This window comes from Saimiri boliviensis, chromosome 8, assembly GCF_048565385.1.
Source record: "Saimiri boliviensis isolate mSaiBol1 chromosome 8, mSaiBol1.pri, whole genome shotgun sequence".
In the NCBI taxonomy this organism is placed as follows: Eukaryota; Metazoa; Chordata; class Mammalia; order Primates; family Cebidae; genus Saimiri; species Saimiri boliviensis.
The window spans coordinates 36,022,712-36,048,754 of record NC_133456.1 but is presented as its reverse complement, the minus strand read 5'-3'; the positions used below and the strand labels follow the sequence as shown (position 1 = coordinate 36,048,754).

The 26,043-nt window shown below is 37.7% G+C and overlaps 1 protein-coding gene and 1 pseudogene across 3 annotated transcripts in view; both read left to right on the top strand.

The window, feature by feature from the left end:
* GAP43 (growth associated protein 43) overlaps nucleotides 1-26,043 on the top strand; it is a 455,759-nt gene that overhangs the window by 13,405 nt on the left and 416,311 nt on the right. The gene's annotated exons all lie outside the window — the stretch shown is intronic.
* Nucleotides 10,983-26,043, top strand: part of LOC141585362 (eukaryotic translation initiation factor 4E type 2 pseudogene) — a 34,423-nt pseudogene continuing 19,362 nt past the window's right edge.

Genomic DNA, 26,043 nt, shown 5'->3' with positions numbered 1-26,043 from the left:
AGACCTACAAAGAGACTTAGACTCTCACACAATCATAGTGGGAGACTTTAATACCCCAGTGTCAATATTAGACACATCAATGAGACAGAAAATTAACAAGAATTATTCAGGACTTGAACTTAGCTCTGCATAAAATGGACCTAAAAGAAATACACAGAACTCTCCACCCCAAATCAACAGAATATACATTCTTCTCAGTGCCACATGGCATTTATTCTAAAATTGACCATATAATTGGAAGTAAAACACTTCTCAGCACATGCAGAGGCACTGAAATCATAACAAACAGTCTCACAGACCACAGTGCAATCAAATTAGATCTCAGGATTAAGAAACTCTCAAAACCACGTAATTCATGGAAAATGAACAACCTGAATGACTCCTGGGTAAATAGTGAAATTAAGGCAGATATCAATAAATTCTTTGAAACCAATCAGAACAAAGAATGTACCAGAATCTCTGGGACACAGCTAAAGCAGTGTTAAAAGTGAAATTTATAGCACTAAATGCCCACACCAGAAAGCTGGAAATATCTCAAATCGACATCCTAACATCACAATTAAAAGAGCTAGAGAAGCAAGAGCAAACTAATCCACAAGCTAGCAGAAGATGAGAAATAACTAAAATCAGAGCAGAATTGAAGGAAAGACATGAAAACTCTTCTGAAAAAAAAAAATGAATCCATGAGCAGTCTTTTTTCAAAAACTTAACAATACATAAACCACTACCTACACTAATAAAGAAGAAAAGAAAGAAGAATCAAATATACACAATAAAAAATGATAAAGGGGATATTACCACTGACCCCAATGAAATATAAACTAGCTTCAGAGAATACTATAAATACCTCTCTATGCAAATAAAACAGAAAATCAATAAGAAATGGATAGATTCCTAGACAAATACATCCTCCCAAGACTAAACCAGGAAGAAGTTGAATCCCTGGATAGACCAATAATAAGGCCTGAAATTAAGGTAGTACGTAATAGGCTACCAACCAAAAAAGGCCAGGACCAGATGGATGCACAGTCGAATTGTACCAGAGGTACAAAGAGGAGCTGGTACAATTCCTTCTGAAACTATTCCAAACAAATGAAAAGGAGGGTCTCTGCCCTAGCTCATTTTATGAAGCCAGCATCATCCTGATACCAAAACCTGGCAGAGACATAACAAAAAAAAAAAAAAAAAAAGAGAGAGAGAAATCTTCAGGACAATATCCCTGATGAACATTAATGTGAAAATCCTCAATAAAATACTGGCAAACTGAATCCAGCAGCACATCAAAAAACTTACCCACCACGAGCAAGTCAGCTTCATCCCTGGGATGCAAGGCTGGTTCAACGTGTGAAAATCAAGAAATGTAATCCATCACATAAACAAAACCAAAGACAAAAACCACGTGATTATCTCAATAGATGGAGAAAAGACCTTTGAGAAAATTCAACATCCCTTCATGTTAAAAACTCTCAATTAACTAGGTATGGTGGCTCAAACCTGTAATTCCAGCACTTTGGAAGGCTGAGGAGGGTGGATCACTTGAGGTCAGAAGTTTGACATCAGTCTGATCAATGTGGTGAAATTCCATCTCTACTACAAATACAAAAATTAGCTTGGAGTGATGGTGCATGCCTGTAATCCCAGCTACTTGGGAGGCTGAGGCAGAAGAACCGCTTGAACCCAGGAGGTTGAGGCTGCAGTGAGCTGAGATTGCACCACTGTACTCCAGCCTGGGCCACAGAGTGAGACTCCATCTCAAAAAGCAAACAAACAAACAAAAACAAACCCTCTCAATAAACTAGGTATTGATGGAATATATCTCAAAATAATAAAAAGATATTTAATGATAAACCCATAGCAAATATCATACTGAATGGGCAAAAACTGGAAGCATTCCCTTTGAAAATCAGCACAAGATAAGGATGCCCTCTCTCACTACTCCTTTTCAACATAGTGTTGGAAGTTCTGGCCAGGGCAATCAGGCAAGAGAAAGAAAGAAAGGGTATTCAAATAGGAAAAGAGGTTAAGTTGTCTCTGTCTATGATATGATTTTAAATTTAGAAAAATCCCATCATCTCAGCCCCAAAACGTCTTAAGCTGATAAGTAACTTCAGCAAAGTCTCAGCATATAAAATCAATGCGCAAAAATCAGAAGCATTCCTTTACACAAACAGTAGACAAGCAGAGAGCCAAATCATGAATGAATTCCCATTGACAATTGCTGCAAAGAGAATAAAATACCTAGGAATACAACTTAGAAGAGATGTGAAGGACCTGTTCGGGGAGAACTACAAATCACTGCTCAAGGAAATAAGAGAGGACACAAACAAATGGAAAAACATTCCATCTTCGTGGATAGGAAGAATTAATAAATCAATATTGTGAAAATGGCCATAGTGCCCAAAGTAAATTATAAATTAAATGCTATTCCCATCAAACTACCATTGATATTCTTCACAAAATTAGAAAAAAACTACTTTAAATTTTATGTGGACTCAAAGAAGACCCTGTATAGCCAAGACTATCCTAAGCAAAAAGAACAAAACTAGAAGCATCATGCTACCTGACTTCAAACTATACTACAAGCCTACAGTAGCAAAATAGTATGTTACTGGTACCAAAACAGACATATAGACCAGTGTAACAGAACAGAGATCTCAGAAATGTCACCATACATCTGCAACCATCTGATCTTCAACAAACCTGACAAAAACAAGCAATGGGGAATGGATCTCCTGTTTAATAAATGGTGCTGGGAAAACTGATTAGCAATATGTAAAAAACTGAAACTGGACTCTTTCTTTACATTGTATGCAAAAGTTACTCAAGACGGAATAAAACCTTAACTGTAAAACCTAAAACCATAAAAACCCTAGAAGAAAACCTAGGCAATACCATTAAGGACACAGGCATGGGCAAAGACTTCATGAAGAAAACACCAAAAGTAATTGCAACAATAGCCAAAACTGAGAAATGGGATCTAATCAAACTAAAGGCCTTCTGCACAGCAACAGAAACTATCAGAGTGAATAGGCACCCTATGGAATGGGAGAAAATTTTTGCAATCTACCCATCTGACAAAGATCTAATATCCAGAATTTACAAGGACCTTAAACAAATTTACAAGAAAAAAACAACTCCATCAAAAAGTGGGCAAAGGATGTTAACAGACACTTCTCAAAAGAAAACATTTACATGGCCAACAAACATATGAAAAAAAGCTCAACATCATTGATCATTAGAGAAACTCAAATCAAAACCACAGTAAGGTATCATCTCACACCAGTCAGAATGGCAATTATTAAACATTTAAAAAAACAACAGATGCTGGCAAGGCTGTGGAGAAATAGGAATGCTTTTACACTGTTGGTAGGAATGTAAATTAGTGCAATCATTGTGGAAGACAGTATGGCAATTCCTCAAGGATCTAGAACCAGAAATACCATTTAACCCAACAATTTCATTACTGAATATATACCCAAAGGAATATAAATCATTCTGCTGTAAAGACAGAAGCATACATATGTTTATTGCAGCACTATTTACAATAGCAAAGTCATGGAACCAACCCAAATGTCCATCAATGATAGACTGGATAAAGAAAATGTGGTACATATATACCATGGAATACTACACAGCCATAAAAAGGAATGAGATCATATCCTTTGCAGGGGCATGGATGAAGCTGGAAGCCATCATCCTCAACAAACTTAACACAGGAACAGAAAACCAGATACTGCATGTTCTCACTCATAATTGGGAGCTGAGCAATGAGGACATATGGACACAGGGAGGGGAATAACACACTCCAGGGCCTGTTGGAGGTAGGGGGTGATGGGAGGGAACTTAAGAGGATAGGTCAGTAGGTGCAGCAAACCACTGTATATGGCACACATATACTTATGTAACAAATCTGCACATTCTGCACGTGTATCCTGGAACTTAACATAAAAAAGTAAAAATAAAAAATAAAACCTCTTTTTGCCTTCCAAGAAAAAAAAAAGAAAGGAAGAAAAGTTGGGGCTTAAACTGTCTTTACAATTTTACCTTTTAGTACTTGGTTTTGCTTTACTCTGTATTAAGTCTTTTCTCAGGCACACTCTTTCTTTTAATGGCAATATGGCTGCCAGCAGCTTCAGGCCTTTAATCTGTACTTTCAGAAACTCTAGCATAGAGTGGGTGTCTCTCTTGTGGTGACTCTGGAAAATAGTCTCAGGATTAGCTTAGATTGGCTCTAATATCATTATGTGCTCTTCCTTGAACCATTCACTGTAGCCAGGGGAAGATGTTATATTGATCGCCTTACCCTGGGTATATAGCTTTCTTAGTTACTGGAGATTGAATCCATTTTATCTGGATGTCATGGATGGAATGTGAGGGGATGCTTCTTGAGAAAAAGCAGTATCCTATTAGAATGGATAGGGGAATGAATACTATAAAGTAAAACTCACAAAAACTTCCTACAATTCATGAGTTAAGTTGTTGGTCAAGATTCAGGTATAACAGATAACACCAAGTACAACATACAAAAGTGCCTTAATCAGTCTCCTTACTGTGAGTTTTCTGGTTTTCAGCCTGCTAACCCTGTGATCCACATCCTAGGCAGTCAATCAATAGTTGTTGAATTGAGTTGAACCTGATCCAGGCTCACACTTTCTCTCAGGATTGAATAACTCATGTTTGCTTCCACAACTCATTCCATTTAATTTTCAGAACCATTTCTACAGATATATGAACAGGAAACTAGGGATTCTTAAAACAAAACCTATCTTCACATTTTTCACAGACTGACTGTATCCTCTCCTCTTTCTGATCCTCAAGCCTCCCAAAGCCTCCTCAGGGAAAGAGAAATAGATGTCTGGGAATGACCAATGCTTTTTAAAGAGGACACTCTGGTGGAAAGTTGTAAAAACCGTACCAGATGTAGAAAATTAATAGATAGTTGGAAAACTTAATCTGTTTCTAGATGAGAGAGAAGAAGGCAACGACTCTTTCCAAGTGCTCTGGAGGGGCAGCTCAAAGCACTTTAATCTTTGATGAATGCAATTGAACTCTTTCCACTACTCAAGGAAAGACAGAAGTGCTCACAAGGGCTCATCCTGTACTGGCTCCCCACCATCATCCATCCTGCCTTCTGCATAATTATCAGGCCTTTCACCATTCACTGCTTTTATTACTCTAAAATTCCTCTTTCAGATCAGAAAACCTGGTAGATGAGTACATGTGGAAAACAGAGCCAGGTATTACAGAGGGTACTCAAGACTGGCTCCTTCTGGAATGTGAGCCAGGAGTTTAGCACAGGGTGCTGTATTTGAGGTCTTTGGGCAGTTGCTAAGAATCTTGTGTTTGCTCTTCTTTTTATCCACCACTCCAAGACTGTCTTTAGCTATACTGTCCAGGTATCATGTAGGATGTTCATGGACAAAGAGGCTGTGGCATTACAGATCCAGTTATGTTAGGATGAAAATCAATGGATAAAAAACACTTCTGCATCAATATGCAAGACTTTTGCTTGTTAATTAAAATACTACATCATAATTTGGTGATAAAATATGGAGTGCACAGGAAAGGATGAAGACACAACTCAAACACACACTGACACTAAATAACTTTTTAACACTTACGTCTGGGAACACTCGCTATGACTTACAATGCAAATGGAACCAGAAGGAGAAAAAACAGCCAACCAACCAACCAACCGACAACATGATGGCTGAACCAGACAAGAGAAGTTTTGAAGAAAGATACCCATCAATTACCAAAATCTGTGCCTGCCGTAAATCAAAGATATTGCATCCATGACGGCATGCTGTTTTTGTGGTGTTTTAATTGCCATCACAATTTCCCAGCAGTCCTTCCACAGCCATTCTGAGACAGCATCCAGAAATCAATGAAACATCAGAACAGGAAGTATCTGTGTATGTAGACTAATGTGACAAATTCCATCTTGGAAGATGTAATCCTTAAAGGAAGGTAGAAAGAATCTTGGTAGCAGTATATGCTGGGAATATACTCAGCCATTTCCCATGTGTTTTCTAGATTTAGGGAATCAGAAATCAAGAGAAGAATGTGAGAGGTGCTGGCACCTTAGTGGAGGGAAGTAAACAGCTATACAGAAACGAGGAATTGGACTTTCTAGCCATGACTTACAGCTGTCAGTCCAAGGAAGAAATTTTTTCATTTTTAAATTTCTTTATTTTCCAAATCATCTAAAATCAGAAAAATATGTTAAAAAATATCAACTCCCATTGAGCCTATGCTTTGCAAAAGTATGTTTTATATTTATCTTTTTTGATTCCTGAAATAATCCTGTAAACTAGACATGGTGGATATTATCCTACAAATGAAGATGCTAAGGCCCAAAGGGTTTTGGTTTGTCTTGTTTAGTTTGTAAGAAAAGAATTGAAATTTGATGTTCTTACTCAAGCCCAGTTATCTTTCCGTGAAGTTTTAAACTAAAAAACCATAACAATAAAGACAAACAAAGGGTTAAACCTAAGCCCACCAGAAATATTTGGAGTTCAAAATAGAGTGAATGGTGGTAGACGCTACCTTGTAATTATAATCTGTATGTCAAAAAAAGATAATCCTGTGAAAAAGTTAACATGAAAGTAGAAAGCATGGACAAAACGAGGAAGTTATAAAAGATAGTGCTGTACAACAGCTTTGTCGTTGTTATCACTGGTAGTGGCATTCCTTGTTTTTTAACTTTTCAAAATATATGTGTGACATAATACTTATTCTCGAGAATATATTTTGTTTACTGTCTCTCATTTCCTTTATGACTTTAAAAAATTCCATTATATTTTCCTTCCAAGGTACCTCTATATCCATAATCAGAAACCCCCAAACTTCCCTGTAGGTTTTGATGGAACACCTGTAATTAGCTCCCAGCAATGATTGCCAAATTTAAATTGTAAACCCCTGGGACAAGCACTGGGTCTAACTATACATTCTGTAGCCTACCTTGAACAAACTTGCAGAACACCAAGCCTGGCTTTGGTTCCCCACCTCCTGTCTGCCTTTATTTACTGGTCCTCATGTCAGTATAACACTCTGAACAGAAAGTAAGGCTACAGTAAACCAAGTGAGCATAGAGCTTTATTAACAGAGGAACATGATTTCATCTCTCTGCTTCAACTCCTTAGACTCTGACTTCTTTATTCCACATGACTCTGCAAACCTATGTCTGAACTTACATTTTCCTGAAGCCAGAACAGATGAAACTCATTAGGTAATGCCAACACTCTTACTGATCTTCTCCTCAAACCTCAGGAAACAAAGCCAGGCATGATATCCTCAGCTTTTATCTTTCTCCTTTTTTTTTTTTTTTTTTTGCCTAGGCCTGGAAGGTTGCAGATAGAATGCATCTAAAATTGGAGTTTAGGAGGCATAGTTTTTCAAAGGGTTTTTACTGGGCAGGAAATACTGTTTCTTTTTCTTTCTTTCTTTATATACATATATATGTGTATATATATATACACGTATACATATATATGTATATATGTATATATAAAAGATTGTTGCATAGGTACATACATGGCAATGTGGTTTGCTGCCTTCCTCCCTATCACCAATATCTGGCATTTCTCCCCATGTTATCCCTCCCCAACTTCCCACCCCCCGCTGTCCCTCCCCTAGTTCCCTGCTACAGACCCCAGTGTGTAATGCTCCCCTCCTGGTGTCCATGTGTTCTCATTGTTCAACACCCACTTATACGTGAGAACATGCGGTGTTTGATTTTCTGTTCTTGTGTCAGTTTGCTGAGAATGATGATTTCTTAAAAGGTAGAACTATGTTCATTATAGCTGGTATAGACATCTGAAGTAATTTAAAACCAACATGAACAATATTTGGCCTATAAATTTACAGTCTAGAAGAAGAAGTTGGCAGTGATCAGAACTGCATATTCATTATAGGGAAGCAATTAAAACATAGATAATTCGGGATCTTTTGGACTTTGTTGGCTAAGCAATGGCATAATAAATAGCAAAAATTATTTCAGTGATTTAAATACATAACTGCAGCTACAACTTCGAAAATGTTGAATGGATAAATGAGGGCTTATGCTTTGGTCAGTACAATCTAAGGCCTTGCAGTTGGGACCCTATGCCCAGCTTCTTTTCCTGGCACAGTGCTAAAATGGCACATACAACTTCCACCAGCACCAGCGTGTTCATCGTTTAGCATTTAGGAATACAGTGAATAGCAATTATCAACCAAAGAGCTGGGAAGTGAAAATGACCTAGTAATCAGAGAAAATATACGTTATGTTGTCATATTATAACATGTAAATATTAGAGAGGAATACCAGAACATGGACAGGCAGAATCTTTCTTTTAACGCCTTGTATGAATGCAAGTACTGTCTTGGCTCTCTGGCATGGTTTTTGGATGACAGCTACTAATCATGCTGATTTAGTAAGTAGTAGGTCATCTTAATCATTTGCTCACTTACAGGTACCATGACCAGGAAAGGCATTGCCCTGATTTTTATAAATCCTAAACTTGGTTCCCAATGACCAGGAGACATATGGAGAGATGATAGGAGCTTGGTGGGAGTTCAGACATTATAAACCTTGCACAGCCAGTTGCTTTAGCTTCTTATTCCAGTATAACTGTATGTTAATTTTACAGAATCCTTCTTCCTTTATTAAGCTTGGAAAATATTAAAAGCCACCAGTGTCATTTTGCTTATATTCATAGTCTTAGCAAATTAGGTGGGGATAGTATTAATGTTGCAAAATGTTGCTAAACTGAGCACCTGGATGACATGCTGTGCTACATAGAAACAGAAAATAATAGGCAGAAATTTTATTTTAGAAGTTTATATGGATGCAATATCCTGGGAAAATTAGGCTAACTGATGGGATAAATTTATTAGCAAGGTTCTAAACAGCAGACACACATATTTTCCCCACTTTTAAAATTAAGGTCTTACAGGCTTGGAGAGAATAAATCAAGAATGTCTCTGTAGCGGAAGGTAAAGGAGGGTGATGGTGGTAGTAAATATTTGTTGTTCTGAGGCATCCAATATCCTTTTCCAAATTCTTGAAGGTTTTTGCTATTTTGGGGGTAGGAGGGAGTGGATTCTCCCTGCGTTGAGTACAGTCTTGGTGGATTAGCGAATTCAGGTACCTGTCCTGTCTCTTTGGAAGTATGGGCTTTCCTGAGGTTCTTTCTGTCAAATTCTCTTTCTTACTGCTCCATGACAGGCAAGCAACAAACATGTACCTTAAACATAGCTAATCACTCTCCTAGAAAACAAACAAAACAAAATGCAGAGTCCAATCATTCTAGAAGAGGATGTCCACTGAGATACCGCTGAGACCTTCAGAAGCTACCTGGTTCTTGATGATTTCATCAGTCTTTTTTATGATCATGTACATTGTCCAGTAGCTTCCTAGTAATAAAATTCTTGCTCAAATTAAGTAGACTTTGCCTCTGTTGCTAGCAACCAAAGAACCTTAATTAATACAGTTTTTAAATTCTACCTGAAATGCTACAGATAACTACTTCTTACCAGAGCAGAGAGTCAGAGAAACCACCATGTTTTGGGTAGCTCTTTAGTAGTAAGAAGGTCAATTTCAATAAAGAATTAAAATATTCAGACTGTGTAAGTCATAAGGATAATCTCAAGATCTCAAAATATTGGTTTCTGGCCATGTTTCTAGGTCTTTCTCTACTTTGTCTCCTCAGTTTGATTAATTAGGATGGAGTTGAGCCACCTGCACTTTTTGGCCCAAGTAAGACCCAACATATAAAATAAAAATCACTAATGGAATCTTGGTTCAATGTATACCCAAAGCATAATCTATAATCAATAGGGAAGTTTGCAAAGAAAACTGCACCTACTGTGCCCAGGGAGAATGGTTTTCCTTGTCAATATCCAAGCAACAACCAGAGAGTTAGGCTGGCTCAAAAGTAATTTTTTAAAACATTATTTTTGTCTTTACAGAACTCTAAGATCAAAATATTTCCTAACTAGGATGTACAATTTTTTGTTTTAGCTGCTGCAGGGAATCAAACATAAAGTACTGTTTCTGTCTGCAGAGAGCACATAGCTTCTCTGGAGACATTGCCAGACAAACTAGGAAGTTCTATGAGAAAGAAGATAGATGCTGGACATAGTGGCTTATACTTGTAATTTGGAAGGCCAAGCACTTTGGGAGGCCGAGGTGGGATGGTCACTTGAGCCTAGGAGTTTGGTACCACCCTGGGCAATATAGCAAGATCCATATCAACAAAAATATTTTTAAAAAAAAATTAATCGGCCAGGCACAGTGGCTCACACCTGTACTCCCAACATTTTGGGAGGCCGAGGTGGGCGAATCACAAGGTCAGGAGTTTGAGACCAGCCTAGCCAACATGGTGAAACTCTGTCTTTACTAAAAATATAAAAAATTAATTGGGCATACTGGTGTGTGCCTGTAATATCAGCTACTTGGGAGGCTGAGGCAGGAGAATCACTTGAACCCGGGAGGTGGAGGTTGCAGAGAGTCGAGATTGCACCACTTCACTCTAGCCAGGGTGACAGAGTGAGACTCCATCTTGAAAAAAAAAAAGTATCCAGGTATGGTGGAACATGTCTGTAGATAGCTCTCAGTGCTATCTCCCAGCTGCTTGGGAGGCCGAGGTGTGAAGATCTCACCCTCAGGAAGAGCACAGGAAGTTGAGGCTGCAGTGAGCAAGATCATGCCACTGCACCCTTGCCTGAGCAACACAGCAGGACCCCATCTAAAAAAAAAAGAAGAAAAAGAAGATGGTTGAGAAGACTTTGTGGAGAAAAGTAGAATTCTTTTCTTTGAGAATCACTGTTCACTTTCAGTAACCAGGTGATTTCACAGCTCCCAGTAGACCTGAATGGTGTCACTGCTTCTTAAGGCCAGTAATGCAGCTGATTTTATGTTTTATGCAGGATGGCCTCTGCCAAAGAGGACTTTAGCCATAGGTGTGGGGTGGGGGGGTGGGTGTGGAGTGGCAAAGAGAAGAGAAACATCTGTTTGCTGTTTGCTATTAGCTTCCTTGAAAGCAGCAATGGAAGTCAAGTGTATCACAAAGCAGTTTCTCTCCTCAAGTTGTAAATTGCTGTGAGGAGGAAATTTGTGAAAAATTGATAGTGATGTACAAATAACAGAACAAAATATTTGAACTGTAGCTCAGGAGTTGAGTAGTCCTCTCTATTCACATGTTCTTTCTTTGTGGCCAAGCATGTCTGAATCCTTTTAGAAGGGTCATTTGCGACAAAGTCTAATTTCTGATATTTACTAGGTCTACTTGCATGTGGCTAACTCAGCTAAATTAATTATATTTGCTTGCTCTTACTCTGTCGAATAAGAAACCAGTAAAATCGGTATTTTTCCAGGTTCACATTCTGAGACAGCATGAGAAATAATTAGGATTCAGAATACAGAACCCAGAAATAAGACCACACACCTACAACCATCTGATTTTTAACAAATCTGACAAAAGCAATGGGGAAAGAATTCCCTATTTAATAAATGGTGCTGGGAGAACTGGCTGGCCATGCACAGAAAATTGAAACTGGATCCCTTCCTGACACCATATACAAAAACCAACTCAAGATAGTTTAGAGACTTAAATTTAAAACCCAAAACTATAAAAATACTGAAAGAAAAACATTGTTGCCTAAATGGCAATGCCATTCAGGACATAGGCATGGCAAAGATTTCAGGACAAAGATGCAGAAAGCAATTTCAACAAAAGTAAAAATTGACAAATGGGATCTAACTAAACTAAAGAGCTTCTGCACAGCAAAAGAAACTATCAACAAAGTAAACAGAAAACATATAGAATGGGAGAAAATTTTTGCAATCTATGCATCTGACAAAGGTCTAATATCCAGCATCTATAAGGAACTTAAATAAATTTACAGGAAGAAAATAACTCCATTAAAAAATGGGAAAAGACCGTCAACAGACATTTCTCAAAAGAAGACATATATATGGCCAACAAACATATGAAAAAATCCCAATGTCACTGATCGTTAGAGAAATAAAACCAGTATGAGATACCATGTCACACCAGTCAGAATGGCTGTTATTAAAATGTAAAAACTAAACAAAACAGATGCCATCAAGGTTGTGAAGAGAAAGAAACAACTTTGCCCTGTTGGTAGGAGTATATATTAGTTCAATCATTGTGGAAGACAGTGTGGTAATTTCTCAAAGACCTAGAGACAGAAATACCATTTGATGCAGAAATCCCGTTACTGGGTATATATGCAAAGGAATGTAAATTGTTCTATTGTAAAGACACATGTACATGTATGTTAATGGCATCACTATTCACAATAGCAAAGACATCGACTCAACCTAATTGACCATCAATGACAGACTAGATAAAGAAAATGTGGCACATATACACTGTGGAAAACTATATAGCCATAAAAAGAAAGAAGATCATGTCCTTTGCAGGGACATGGATGAAGTCAGAGGCCATTATCCTTAGCAAACTAATACAGGAACAGCAAACCAAACACTGCATGTTCTCACCTAAAAGTGGGAGCTAAATAATAGGAACACATGGACACATGATGGGGAACAACACACACTGGGGCCTGTGAGAGGGTGGGGTATGGGAGGAAGGAGAGGATCAGGAGGAATAACTAATGGATGCTGGGCTTAATACCTGGGTTATGGGATGATCTGTGCAGCAAACCGTCATAACACACGTTTATCTATATAACAAACCTGCACATCCTGCATGGGCACTTAAAATAAAAGTTGGAAATAAAAAATAAAAGCAAACAAAAAATAAGAATTAGGATTCATAACACTTAACCCTTTTACTACCTTAATTGTAATAAAATATAGGAGACAAACCACTCTGCACTGTTCTCAAATGGGGAGAAACCAAGGAACCTTCCACATATATCTCTTAATGTCGCCATTGGAATGGGAAGTCTCATCTGACTTCAAAACAGCTTGATTCACTAGGGCATGTTGCCTTCCTCTGAGCCTAAAATAAAAATAGCCCAACCTAATCAATGTTGGCCAAGTTCCAGTCTATAGGGAACTTTTATTTTTATAGCCAAGAGTAACACACACTTTATACTAGGCAATTTTAATGGCAGTATTGGGACAGTCTATACTATTGCTTCACAAATGGAGTACAAAAGCCTGTGGGTATATTTACCTATTAAAAATGGTGGTGGAGAAGGAGAGCAGTTCACACTAGAAAATAAATGTCTGGTCACCGCACCCATTTGGGAAAATCTCTCGTTTGGTTGTGAAACTGAAATATCATTTGCAATACTTTCCCTTCCCTGCTAGTCCTTTTAACATTAGTAAATTATAACTGCTATGAGGCAAGGTCTACATCTTGTCTCTGCTTTTCAGAGATAAATATTGGCTGAATGAATGAATGAATATATAAAATTAATAAGCAATCCTTAAGATAAAAATATCTTTTGTATTTCTCTGAGTAGCAAGTAATAAGCATACAGCCAAATTGAATCCAATAGTAATGTAATAATAGTGGGTTTGTTTGTTTTTTTTTTTTTTTGAGTGTCAGGCACTGTTCTAGGTGCTTCATGTATACTGGTTGACATAATCATCAAAATAATTCTATGAACTAGGTATTATTGTTAGTGCTGTTTCACAGATGAAAAAACGTGGTGTAGTGTTCTCAAGTCACATATTATCTCACAGCTAGTTAAGGGAGGGAGAAGGATTTGAATACAAACCTAGTGCTGCTGCTGCTATTTGTTTACAGTTTGATACACAAATAGTCGTGGCAAATACCCATCAGAGTGTGAAGGTCTCAGCTGAAATGCTTTACATTGACTACTAAGTAGGTGCACACTTTACCTTGACTATCCACACAAGGCCCCCAGTTTTTTTTTGTTTTTTTTTTTTTGAGGAACCTCTGGAAAAATGAAATCCTTCAGTTTGAGTTCATTCAGAACATGGAAAAATATTTACTGAAAAGTCAACATGTAGGCAACCAGTAGATAAATTATAGAAGTTAAGAGAAAACTTCGTAAAAGTGAGCATTCCAGTGTCACTTCCAGTTTCTGGAGAAAGTTTAGTTCCCATTTTCTAGGGTAGTCCAGGGACAGGGCAGCACTGTGGGAGACTCAGATTTGGGTTCTTTATAAAATGAGACTCCTCTCATTTTTTCTTTTTTTCTGAATGTCTGCCCTGTCCTACAAGAGAGCACTCAGATCTCTGTATAATATCATCCTGACATTGGAATCATTTTTACCTCTCAACAGCAAGTTGGAGAGCCTTTCCTTAAGGACTTCTTTTTACTTTGGATCAGTGAGACAAATTAATTGCACCTGCTTCTCCCCATCACCTACTTGTATTTGAAATAAATACTGGGCAGGAAGAACCGAATAACCAAAGTTCACAGTGAAAAGAGAGGTCATCTCCGTTTCCCTTCTCCCATCACTGTTGAAGTGGTGTTCTCTGCACTGAAATTTGCTTGTTCTGGAGCCTGCCTTCATGCTGCTAGCAGTAAGCTCTGACAGAAGAAAGGGCATTTGAGAACACAGAATCCTGGTTTTCACTAAGCAGGATACTTAGACAAGAAAGAGAGATAAATTTGTAGTTTGATTTAAATTGGCTTTTGTTCCATGAAGGTTTGTTTTCTTTTTGTACCTTTTTATTGTCAGTGCATGTGAGAACCTATTATGAAAGCTATTAGGCAAACTTACTTGGCCCTAGAAACCCTGATCCAGGTGAAAAATTCCAAGAAAATGTCATTGTTTGATATGACATGGTATGATGAGGGTACTAGAATCAGGGGGTGCAGAGGTGCCTTGGGACATGTAGAGAGGGAGAGTGACACAAGAGCGAAGATGAGCCAGTAAGTCTTAGAGACTGGCGGTGCTGTGTCTCAATTCTGCTCTAGTGTACAGTCCCTTGGGGAGGTCACAATCTAGATGAAAATCTGGACACTGCCCATTTCTACCATCTTACCATCTTGTGTTTAAGGAAGAAGGGAAATAAAATGGGCCCTCAAGCCCCACCATGACTACGTCCCACAGAGCACCACACAACCTATTATTAGTACAATTCCAGAAATATGTGTCATGCTTTCTGTTGCATCTAACTTGACAAGTGTGATCCGCAACCCTCTAAAGAATTCTGTTCTGCTAAATATTCAGAAGGGTGTCTGACAGAGTGAAAGAAGGAAAATTAAGCATAGAAAGAAAGGGCCGGGCAAGAGAGAGAAAACATACAGTTACTGGAATTTACAAAATAGGAGGTAATGTTATTCATACCAAAGATTTTACTGGATCATATTGGAAAAAAGTAAATCTACCATATCAATTAACATTGTCATTTGTTTAATCAAAGTTAATATTTCAGAAAAAAGGATAATTAACTGATGATAGCATGATTCCTTTATAAGTCCTTTAATTTTATTTTATAGAACATTTTTGGGATAAGTTATTTGGAGAAAGTATTTCTGTTTCCTAGTGAGAAGAAAACTCCACCTCTTTTTCCATGGTGTGATGATTCTAGTCCAAACGCAATGAGTTTCTGGAAATGGCAAGTGAGACACTTGTTGCCATGGTGATTGTTAATAGTTCTGACTCAGATATAGTGTTGCCATAGCAACTGCATTGAAGCCCTTGGGAGGTGGTGCGGTCTTTCTTTTTTTTTTTTTTAAAATCAGCAGAAAGAGGCTAGGAAGAACCATTTTAGTAGCTTCTTGCTCCACTGCGGTGACGAAGCTTTCAAGGCTATTTCATCCAGATGAAAGATCATCCTGTTCCTGCACTGATCAAACAGATATGTTACACTGTGCAGGATAAACATAGTCCCATATATCATAGTAGCAAGCACATTATCTTCCTGTTAATGAATTCTAATTTTCTGACTGTAATGGTTTCTCATAACACAGGTAGCCTCAAGTGAATATCTTGAAGAATCCTTAATGTCTCTGCCAGTACAAAAAACTAAGGGTGAAAGACTGAATAGGCCAAAATCATTGAGATGTGGACAGTTTTCGCTTTAATGCATTCCTGTAAGGACAAGGCACATGGCTGACAAGGCATTTTTAAGATATTTTTTTGAATGTTTGGGGCTTGGTCATCTAGACTGAATTATTGTATGCCATCTTACATATATACCCATTTCTTATATTAATGATTGGCATGCAGAAAATCCCCAATAAATATTGTGAGTGAGTGAATGAATCAATTTGTCAGGAAATGGATAGCAGTGTTTATTTTTCCTCAAGACCAGTTATGTAACTTTGCATTATTTTAAGGCCTTTGCTGTATTCTTTTGCACTTAAAGACAAGTGTGTTAAGCAGATCTGTGTTCCTGAAAAACGAATAAATTGATGCAATTTTCTTACTTCAAGGACTATTCCCACTTTCCAGTGTTAACTATCCAGGATCTGACCTTTCCAGAGCCCTCATACTTTCATTCAGGTGTGTGAGACTGCTGGAATTGAATTTAAATGCAGCCCCTTTGTGTAGCCCTTTCTGTAGTCAGCGAATTAGAACAAGTTCAAAGTGATGGGATAGCAACACTGGCTAAATTCTGAGATTGGCTTCTCCCATATTTAGTTCACTCTCTAACTGTCGCTTATTTTTGTTTTCTACCTTAGGCTCTTGGTCTAAGATGTTTTCCCCTCTGCTATAAAGCTTCCTTGATGGCTATAACAATGCCTCTTCTTTGCCCATTGCATAATGCCAAGCATGGTGGTTTTGTATAGTAGGAATATAGTAAAACCAAGTTAAATAAAATAAATGTAATTTAAATGTTTCTTCCTACTGCAATTTACCTTTAGATTGAATTCCTTCTTCCTGCCTCTGAAGCTAGCACCTAGTTAATATGAGAAAAGCCTAGTGTTAACGGGGAAGATTGGTATTAATGGGAGCATTGTCTTTGGGGTGGAGAAGGCCTTTAAGTAATATATGAAGCTTTGAAAGTCTGTTATCACACCACGTAGACGCAGCTGCTTGTTCTGCTCATCTAAGGGACTTGACCAGGGTCTATGTATATAGCAAATATTTGTGGGATGAGTGATTCTTTTGTGTGAAATCCATAAGCTTTATGCCCAATTGATGATTCTGGAAAATAGGCTTAGCTTTCTTTCTTCTTTGGGTCTCCTGCATAGCTAGAAATTGTGCCAGAATGTTGGGTATATGCTAATGAACAGTCTATCCCTCATTAGGCCAGTACTAAGACAGTTACTTCCTTAAGTAAAAACATTTTATTTGCAACCAGCTTACCAGGATGGCTTTTCATAATGTCTTCTTTTCCCATGTTATTAAGCTGTGCTTTAAATGTTTGAAAATGCCCAGAACCTCTCACTTCCAGTCTTTATATTTCATAGTTTCTTCTCCCTTTCTAATCAGTTTCTAAAATCTTCAGGGACTTGGAATTAAGCTGCTACTTCTTTTCTTTTCTTTTCTTTTCCTTAGGTAAAAATCTTTTCAACACAAAGGGAAAATTGACTTGAAATATATTTATTTAATGAGCTTCCCTTTCAATGGTCTTCCAAAACAGCACCTTGTTAGTGGTTTCTAATAAAGTTCTGTTATGTCTTCCTATGAAAATACCTATGAAGGTGAGAAAAAGATAAAAAGTCACAGTGACACTGAAAATGGTGACTGACAATCAATTTATTGCTGAAATCTGTGGTACTTTCCATTAACTAACAGATCTTCAGAACTAGATTGAAAGACATCACTGATGGCTTACCTCTATAAGTATTTAGGAAGATCTTCCTTCTCTTTACCTTCAACTCTAATGGTCTGTTCCTTGACTCACAAAAGCTAGCTCTGTTTCAGATAAAAACTTGGGCGACCCCTTCAACACCTATTTGTTGCTTTTTCATGGTAGCCATCATTCTGTCTTCTCCTCTTTTCTCTTTTCTTGTTACCAATCAATACCAGTCTCTTTTTTGAAAAACCTCTTTTTAAAAAAATTCTGGTTTAAAACACCTAACATAAATTTACCATCTCAAACATTTTTAAGTATACATTTTAGTAGTATTAAGTATATTCACATTATTGTGAAGACTTCTCTCTTTTTTTCTAATTATTATTTTTAAGTTCTGGGGTACATGTGCAGGATGTGCAAGTTTGTAACAGAGGTAAACATGTGCCATGGTGGTTTGCTGCACCTACCAACCCTTCACCTAGGTATTAAGCCCAGCATGCATTAGCTATTTTTCCTAATGCTCTCCCTCCCCCGCCCTATTCTGCAACAGGTCTCAGTGTGTGTTGTTTCCCTCCCTGTGTCCACATGTTCTCATTGTTCAGTCCCACTTATTATATCTGGTTAAAAACGTGTAACACCAGAAAAGAAGGTGGAAGTAATGAGGAAGGTAGGAAGGGGAATTGTAAGTCTAGTCTCTACAAGTGAAATATGGTTGAGAAAAGAGACAGGGCAAGTAGAGTGTGGGTTATAATATATATGAACTGTTCAGAGTATCAGAAAGCCAGGAATGGGTCATTTTAGCACAGTAGAAGTTCATGGAAATCCAAGTAAAACAGTTGTAGACATCAACCCAAATCAGTCCTATATATAAGAAGAGGATTCAGCCAGTGCTTAAGTACAGGGAGTGAGAGACAACATGGTGACTCTGTAGGACTAGTCAGCACAAAGGAAATAACAGTATTTTGAAGTCTTGAAAGAAAAGGTAGGCAAATCTTTGAAAATGATTTAGCAATATTTAGAGAAAATTTTAGAAAATTGCCTTTTTTTTTGTGGTGGTGGTGGAGTCTTGCTCTGTTGCCCAGGCTGGAGTGCAATGGCGTAATCTCGGCTCACTGCAACCCCAGGTTCAAGCAATTCTCCTGCCTCAGCCTCCTGAGTAGCTGGGATTACAGGCACACACCACCATGCCCGGCTTATTTTTGTATTTTTAGTAAAGACGGAGTTTCTCCGTGTTAGTCAGGCTGGTCTCAAACTCCTGACCTCATGATCTGCCTGCTTTGGCCTCCCAAAGTGCTGGGATTACAGATGTGAGCCACCACGCCTGGCTGAAAATTGAATGTTAAGAAAATACAAGAATACCTTTAGGAAAGAGGAGCGTAAATCTGAAAGCATTGTAGGATAAGATGCAAAGGTAGATGGATGAAATAACACTTAATATGTCTAATACTGCATCCAGTCCTATAGATTTGTATAAATCACCTTTAAGAAACCATTGAATATTAACACATAAAAATACATAGAAATCAAGACAGTATGCGATTACCTGTTAATTAAGGGCCTACATGAACAGTACAGATTGTGCTCTGGGCAGTATTGTGCTCTGACCCTCTGGAAATATTTAACGCTTACAATCTTGCTTTGTGTATCTCATTTAATTTGTTATAAGGTAGTACTGATTTTAGCATATTAATGTGATTTCTTCCTCATTGTTTGTTTTGGTCTGTGTTCAATCCAGAGAGCTTTTCAGAGTTCCCTAACCAGTCCTAAATATGTAAATTGTCATTATTTTGGGAAGAAAAACCTGTATTTTTGTTAGTTTACAGTATTATGAAATTTCACTTCAGAGAACCTGTTGGGCTTCCTGTGGCTTTGTTTTCTTAGTTTCTTTTTCTCTGTATTTTTTAATTGATTTTTCTTCTTTTACTTGAAAGTGTTTTATTTTCAAATCTGGTCCATATTTCCATTCTAGTTCAGAGCCGAGCCTTAAACTGTACAGAATTTTCACTGTAATTAAAACTATTTAGTGTTATAAATAGTCTTCAAAAAGAGAGATTCTCCATTACACAGTCACCTGCATCACAGCCCACGGTGAATGTATGTTTCTGCATAGCAAAATAAAAACAGCAAATGCACTGAAAAAAAAAATTGTCTGGAATTATCAGAGTGTTTGGCTCAATAAGAGAGAATTGGGGATAGAATTCTAGAGAGGGACAGGGACAGGAGCAAAAGCTTTTATTTGTTTTGAGCAAATGGCATCCTCCTCAAACTGTCCTCAGATAATCTTATTCTCGCAAATGTTAACATTTGCGTCAGCAATTTTTTCTCACTATCATCTTACCTGGACTGCTTTTGATGCTTTTAGGTTAGGTTCAGTTCACCTATCTCTTGTTCACAGGGACGCCTCTCAGGCAGGATTATAAAATGTTTGACGTCTCAATCATACGTTTGTTCTTCTAACTGAAGTCTAATCAGCATTTTTCTGGCAATCTTCTATTAGAGTAACCTTGTATGGTAGTCAGGGTTGATGACTACCATTTTATAGGCAAGAATGCTAAGATGTTGAAGAATTTTCATCAACTTTCCTTCCATACAGCAAGAAAATTTAAGAGTCTGGACTTACATCCAGGGTTTTTGATTTCCAGTCTCAAGCTCTTTTGACAAAAGTGACTAAGCAGCAAGAATAAGGGAAGATAAAGGAGATGAAAATGGGCAAGTAGGGATGTTTAATTATTATTTTTTATTATTCTTTAAGTTCTGGGGTACATGTGCAGATTGTGCAGGATTGTTACATAGGTGTACACATGCCATGGTAGTTTGTGTATCCATCCCCCCATTTTTACACTAAACACCTACATTAGGTGTTTCTACTGGTGTTACCCCTCCCCAAAGCCCCCAGCCCCTGCTATCTCTCCCCTAGTCTCCCCACTGCCCAACAGGCCCCAGGGTGTGATGTTCCCCTCCCTGTGTCCATGTGTTCTTATTGTTCGACGCCCACTTATGAGTGACAAGATGCAGTGTTTGGTTTTCTGTTCTTGTGTCAGTTTGCTAAGAATGATGGTTTCCAGCTTCATCCGTGTCCCTGCAAAGGACATGAACTCATCCTTTCTATGGCTGCATAGTATTCCATGGTGTATATGTGTCACACTTTTCTTTATCTAGTCTGTCATTTATGGGCATTTGGGTTGGTTCCAAGTCTTTGCTATTGTGAATAGTGTTGCAGTAAACATATGTGTGCATGTGTCTTTATAGTAGAATGAGTTACAATCTTTTGGGTATATACCCAGTAATGGGATTCCTGGGTCAAATGGTATTTCTGGTTCTAGATCCTTGAGGAATTGCCACACTGTCTTCCACAATGGTTGAACTAATTTACAGTGTAAAGCATTCCTGTTTCTCCACATCCTTTCCAGCATCTGTTGTCTCCAGATTTTTTAATGATTGCCAATGTTTAATTATTTTTAAAGATGGGAGTAGGACTATGAATGTTTGAAGACATCAAGAAGAAACCTGTCCCCCTGCCTTCAAAAGACATATCTACCCCAATTATTTATTAAGCTATGGATAAAGGATATTAACATTAGAGTATCTTTTTTTTTTGGAAAAAGAATGTCATATATTGGAATTGTGACACAGGTTTGGTAATCACAGTTATGGCAACTGGTGGTCAAGAAAATCACATCATATTTACTTACAAGGCAGAATAGCATGCCCCTTATGGCTGCTTTCTATGATGCTACTGACCATGGTTGATGTAAGGCAATTGTAGCCACATCTTATTGATAGTAAAGAACTGCTGTGGGAAAGCAAGATTCTGGGATGACCAGAGGAATAGCATGAAGTTTTCATATAACAATATAGTAGCTCAGTGTAGTCAATCTGGCTAACAATCTGATGTGACATTTCCCAATTCATTTTATTTACATGTATAAAAGTGTTCTTGTACTTCATTGATACATACACTTTTGATGGTTGAATGTATTTTTCATTGCTTCAATCTGAAGTCTCTTTCTTTCTTATTTTTAGTATTTTCTAGCTTTAGAAATCATTGTATGCTCTTTGTATGTCCTGGACTTTTATACATATTTGATTTTTTTAAAATCTACAATTTCAGTAATTACATTGTCACTTCTCCATGCTTGAAAGGTGTGTGAGGAGGACTCATACATGGACATATAAAGGACATTAGTTCTATGAGAGCAAACATGGTAACTCTTCATTCATTACCCACGAAAACTTATCTAAACTTGATTGCATTTTCAGAGTGAACAGTTAAAAAAAACATGCATTTAAATTTTGTTTTGTTGTATCCAGAGAATTAGCATTCAAGCTGCAGGAACTCAGATTATTGACAGCATTGTAGAGAGAGAACCAGGCTGCTGGATGAGCCTGACTTTTAGCGCTTATCTCATATTCCATCTTGAATGACCTCCCACTGTCAGAAATAGAATTCTGAACCCTAGAAGCAGTTGGCAACCCTCTCATTATTTTAATGTGCTTTGGATATACATAATAAAATATCTGATTTTCTTCCTTTATTTTCCATTGAATTAGTACTAATTGGCCATCACTGTCTAGCTACTGGTTTCATGTTGGCCCTGTAACCCCTAATTCTCTTCAATATTTAGACTCTCAGGAGAGAGAGCCATCTTACCTGATAAATAGACATGAGCCCATCTCCTTGAGGACAACTGCAACTGCCTCGGAATTATATTTGTTTCCTAAAGCTGCTGTAGCAAAGTATCATAAACTGGGAGCTATAAAAAGCAGAAATTTATTGTCTCACTGTTCTGAAGGCTAGATATTCAAGATCACACAGTCAGCAGGGTTGGTTCTTTCTAAGGACTGTGAGGCAGCCTTTAATTTTTAATTTTTGTGGGTACATAGTAGTTGTATATATTTATGGGGTACATAAGGTATTTTGATGCAGGCATGCAATACATAATAATCACATCAGGGTAAATGAGGTATTCATCCCTTCAAGCATTTATATTTTGCGTTATAAACAATCCAGTTTACTGTTGTAATTATTTTTAAATGGACAATTAAATTATTTTTGACTAGTGCCAACCTGTTGTGCTAGTAAATACTAGGTCTTATTAACTCTTTCTGTTTTTTTGTGTGTACCCATTAACCATTCCCACTACCTCTCCATCCTCACTGCCCTTCCCAGCCTCTGGTAACCATCTTTTTACCCTTTATCTCCATGAGTTCAATTATTTTAACTTTTAGCTCCCACAAATAAATGAAAATGTGCAATGTTTGTCTTTCTATGCCTGGTTTATTTCACTTAATGTAGTGACCTCCAGTTCCATCTGTGTTGTTGCAAATGACAGGATCTCATTCTTTTGATGGCTAAATAGTACTACATTGTACATATGTATCACATTTTCTTTAGACATTTATCTGTTGGATAGACACTTAGATTGCTTCTAAATCTTGGATATTGTGAACAGTGCTGCAATAAATTTGAGAGTGCAGATATCTCTTTGATATAGTGATTTCCTTCCTTTTGGGAACATACCTAGGAGTGAGATTGCTGGGTCTTATAGTAGTTCTATTTCCACTTTTCTGAGGAACCTCCAAAATAGTCTCCATAGTGGCTGTACTGTTTACATTCCCACCAACAGTGTACAAGGGTTCACTTGTTTCCATATCCTTGTCGCATTTGTTATTGCCTGACTTTTGGATAAAAACTATTTTAGCTTGAGTACGCTGATACCTCATTGTAGTTTTGATTTGCATTTCTCTGATGATCATTGATATGGAGCACCTTTTCATGTACGTGTTTGCCATTTGTTTGTTTTGACAAATGTCTATGTAAATCTTATGCCCCCTTTAAATCAGATTATTAGATGTTTTTCCTATAGAGTTGTTTGAGCTCCTTATACATTCTGGTTATTAATCCCTTGATAAATGGATAGTTTGCAAATATTTTCTCCCATTCTGTGTGTTTTCTCTTCACTTCTATTTCCCCCATTCTGTAGGTTGTCTCTTAACCTTGTTGATTGTTTCCTTTGCTGTGCAGAAGCTTTTTCCCTTGATATGATCCCATTTGTCCATTTTTGCATTGTTTTCCTGTGCTTGTAGAGTATTACTCAAAAATCTTTGCCCACTTCAATGTTCTAGAGTTTCCCCAGTGTTTACTTTTAGTAGTTTAGTAGTTTGAGATCTTAGATCTAAGTCTCTAAACCATTCTGATTTGATTTTTGTATATGGCAAGAGATACGTGCTCTGTTTCATTCTTTTGGTAAAGACTTTTATTTAACTAACTAATAAATGAGAAAACCAGTAAGATGTGACAACTAGTTCCCAAAATCATTTAAAGACCACACATATGTAGATAATAAGAAGTGTGTTTACAACCACATGTAAAACTGGTCAATGTCCATTAGGCAAAATTTCACCAGAAAAAAAATCATTTGTTTTTCTATGGATAAAAATCATTTTCATTACTTACAGAGTTGTAAAATACCTTAAAGACAATAAAAGGTTCAGGCTTCTCTGAATGAAATAAAGATAAAGAGGTGCTTGACAGAATGGCAAGTAATCTATTTTTGTCCATTTCAATATCCTTTTCAGTTTTTCTGACATAAGTATTGGAGTCCTTTGTCTCAAACAAAATATTCTATGGAATCTCAATTTATAGCCCATAGGAAAAGCAGAAGTGAGGCTGTGGCGACAGCAGTGGAAAGAGGATGAACAACAAATTTGATGCTTTGAAAGATGATGACAGGGGTCCATGATCAGAATGAAGAAGACAGCACACAGAAAGATGCTGAGAAGAAGAAAAAAAAAAAAATGGGACAAGTATCATAATTGTCACAAGAGGAAGGCTGTTGTTCCTGGATAGGCAGAGCATCCCCTGCTACACTTTCTGGTACTGCAGGAAAACCCCTGGCTATCCCACCAGCTTACAAAGTTGTTAACAGAATATTAAACAGATTGGCACCTTTGCCTCTGTGGAAAGTTCTGGAGGTTTTATAGCCACATGGTATGTCCAAAGGACCTGATAGGCCACAGTGACTTCTATCTCTCCAAAGGAAGAATTAAACCCTAGTGGGAGGATAATGCAAAATAAAAATGGTGACAAGTGGATTATTTATTTCATTGTGAAAGAACTTGATCTCCCATTGCTGGGAGAGTCTCATTTTGGCCATGTTGAAGAACAGTTTATGGTTGGGGAGGAGAGCTGTGGGGCTGTGGTCTCTCTTTGCTTTCAGGAATTTCGATATGGAAAAGACTGTCAGTGACCAAGCAACCACAGCCTGAATCCGGGATACACTTCGGTGAGTGCTTAACCTAGCTCCCAACACTATTATGAAATGCAAAACTCATACCGACAGCATCAAAACGCCAGGAAGCCTTGGCCCCCAAAGTCTCCTTTTTCAAAACTTCTGAAAGCTGTGGTTGAATGTGCCATGACCCTCTCCCTCTCTGGGTGACACTATCCTTGAAGCTGGTGCCATTAGAGTTTTCTTGTTCTGTTGGCATGCTACCTGGAAGATCCTTCTGTCATGGCCAAGATAATTAAAAGAGCATTTTACGTTTTAAGAACAGGCTGTCACATTGCAGCTACAACAGCTGAGATTGCTCAATAAATGGTGCTAAACTTAAAAAAAAATGGAAAGAAAAGCAGAATCACTTTGGTTGATATGAATATAGAGGCTTCTGACTAAGCTTTCTTGGACTCCATAGTTTTGGGGATCTGTATAAATCACATTTAGGAAACCACTAGATGATTTCTACAACTACTGATTGGCCTTACTAATTGCACTTGGTCCCTCAAGTTTTTTTACTTGTTCCCACACCCACACTTTGCTTCATACTTCTACTCAGTCCCCACTCGTTGCTCCCCACATAGATGCTCTTCTGTATCAAGAAAAACCGAGACATCCCTTTCGGAAGACTTTTTCATCCTTACAAATTTTAAATTCCCACAGTATTTGACTGTAGGACTTTCTAGCTCTAAATTCCAGAGAACAATTGAAGTTACTTGAAAATATACTTCCTATTTGATGAAACCTGAAACTAAGGGGCCTTAGAGAACTCTTGAGAAAAAATTACAGATGTATCAGCTAAGTTTTCATGTGATAGCATCTTTATCTTTAATGTATTCTGTTTATTCTCTTAATTTTGCAAACTAAGGCCATATTTTCAAATGCCTCTGGGCACATGTACCAAAATATCTCTGTAAATTCTGTACTTATGTTTCCCTGCTTTTTATGTCTGTTTCAAGTTACATGGATGGTGAAAGCCTGTAAAGAGTGTGAAGGACTTCCTTCACAAACGGTGCTGTTCCTCACTACCCATTCTGGCCTAAAATATCTCCCTGCATGATCCTGCTATGTACTTTGCAGTACTCTGGCTTTAGTTCTACTCCTGGACAGGAAATG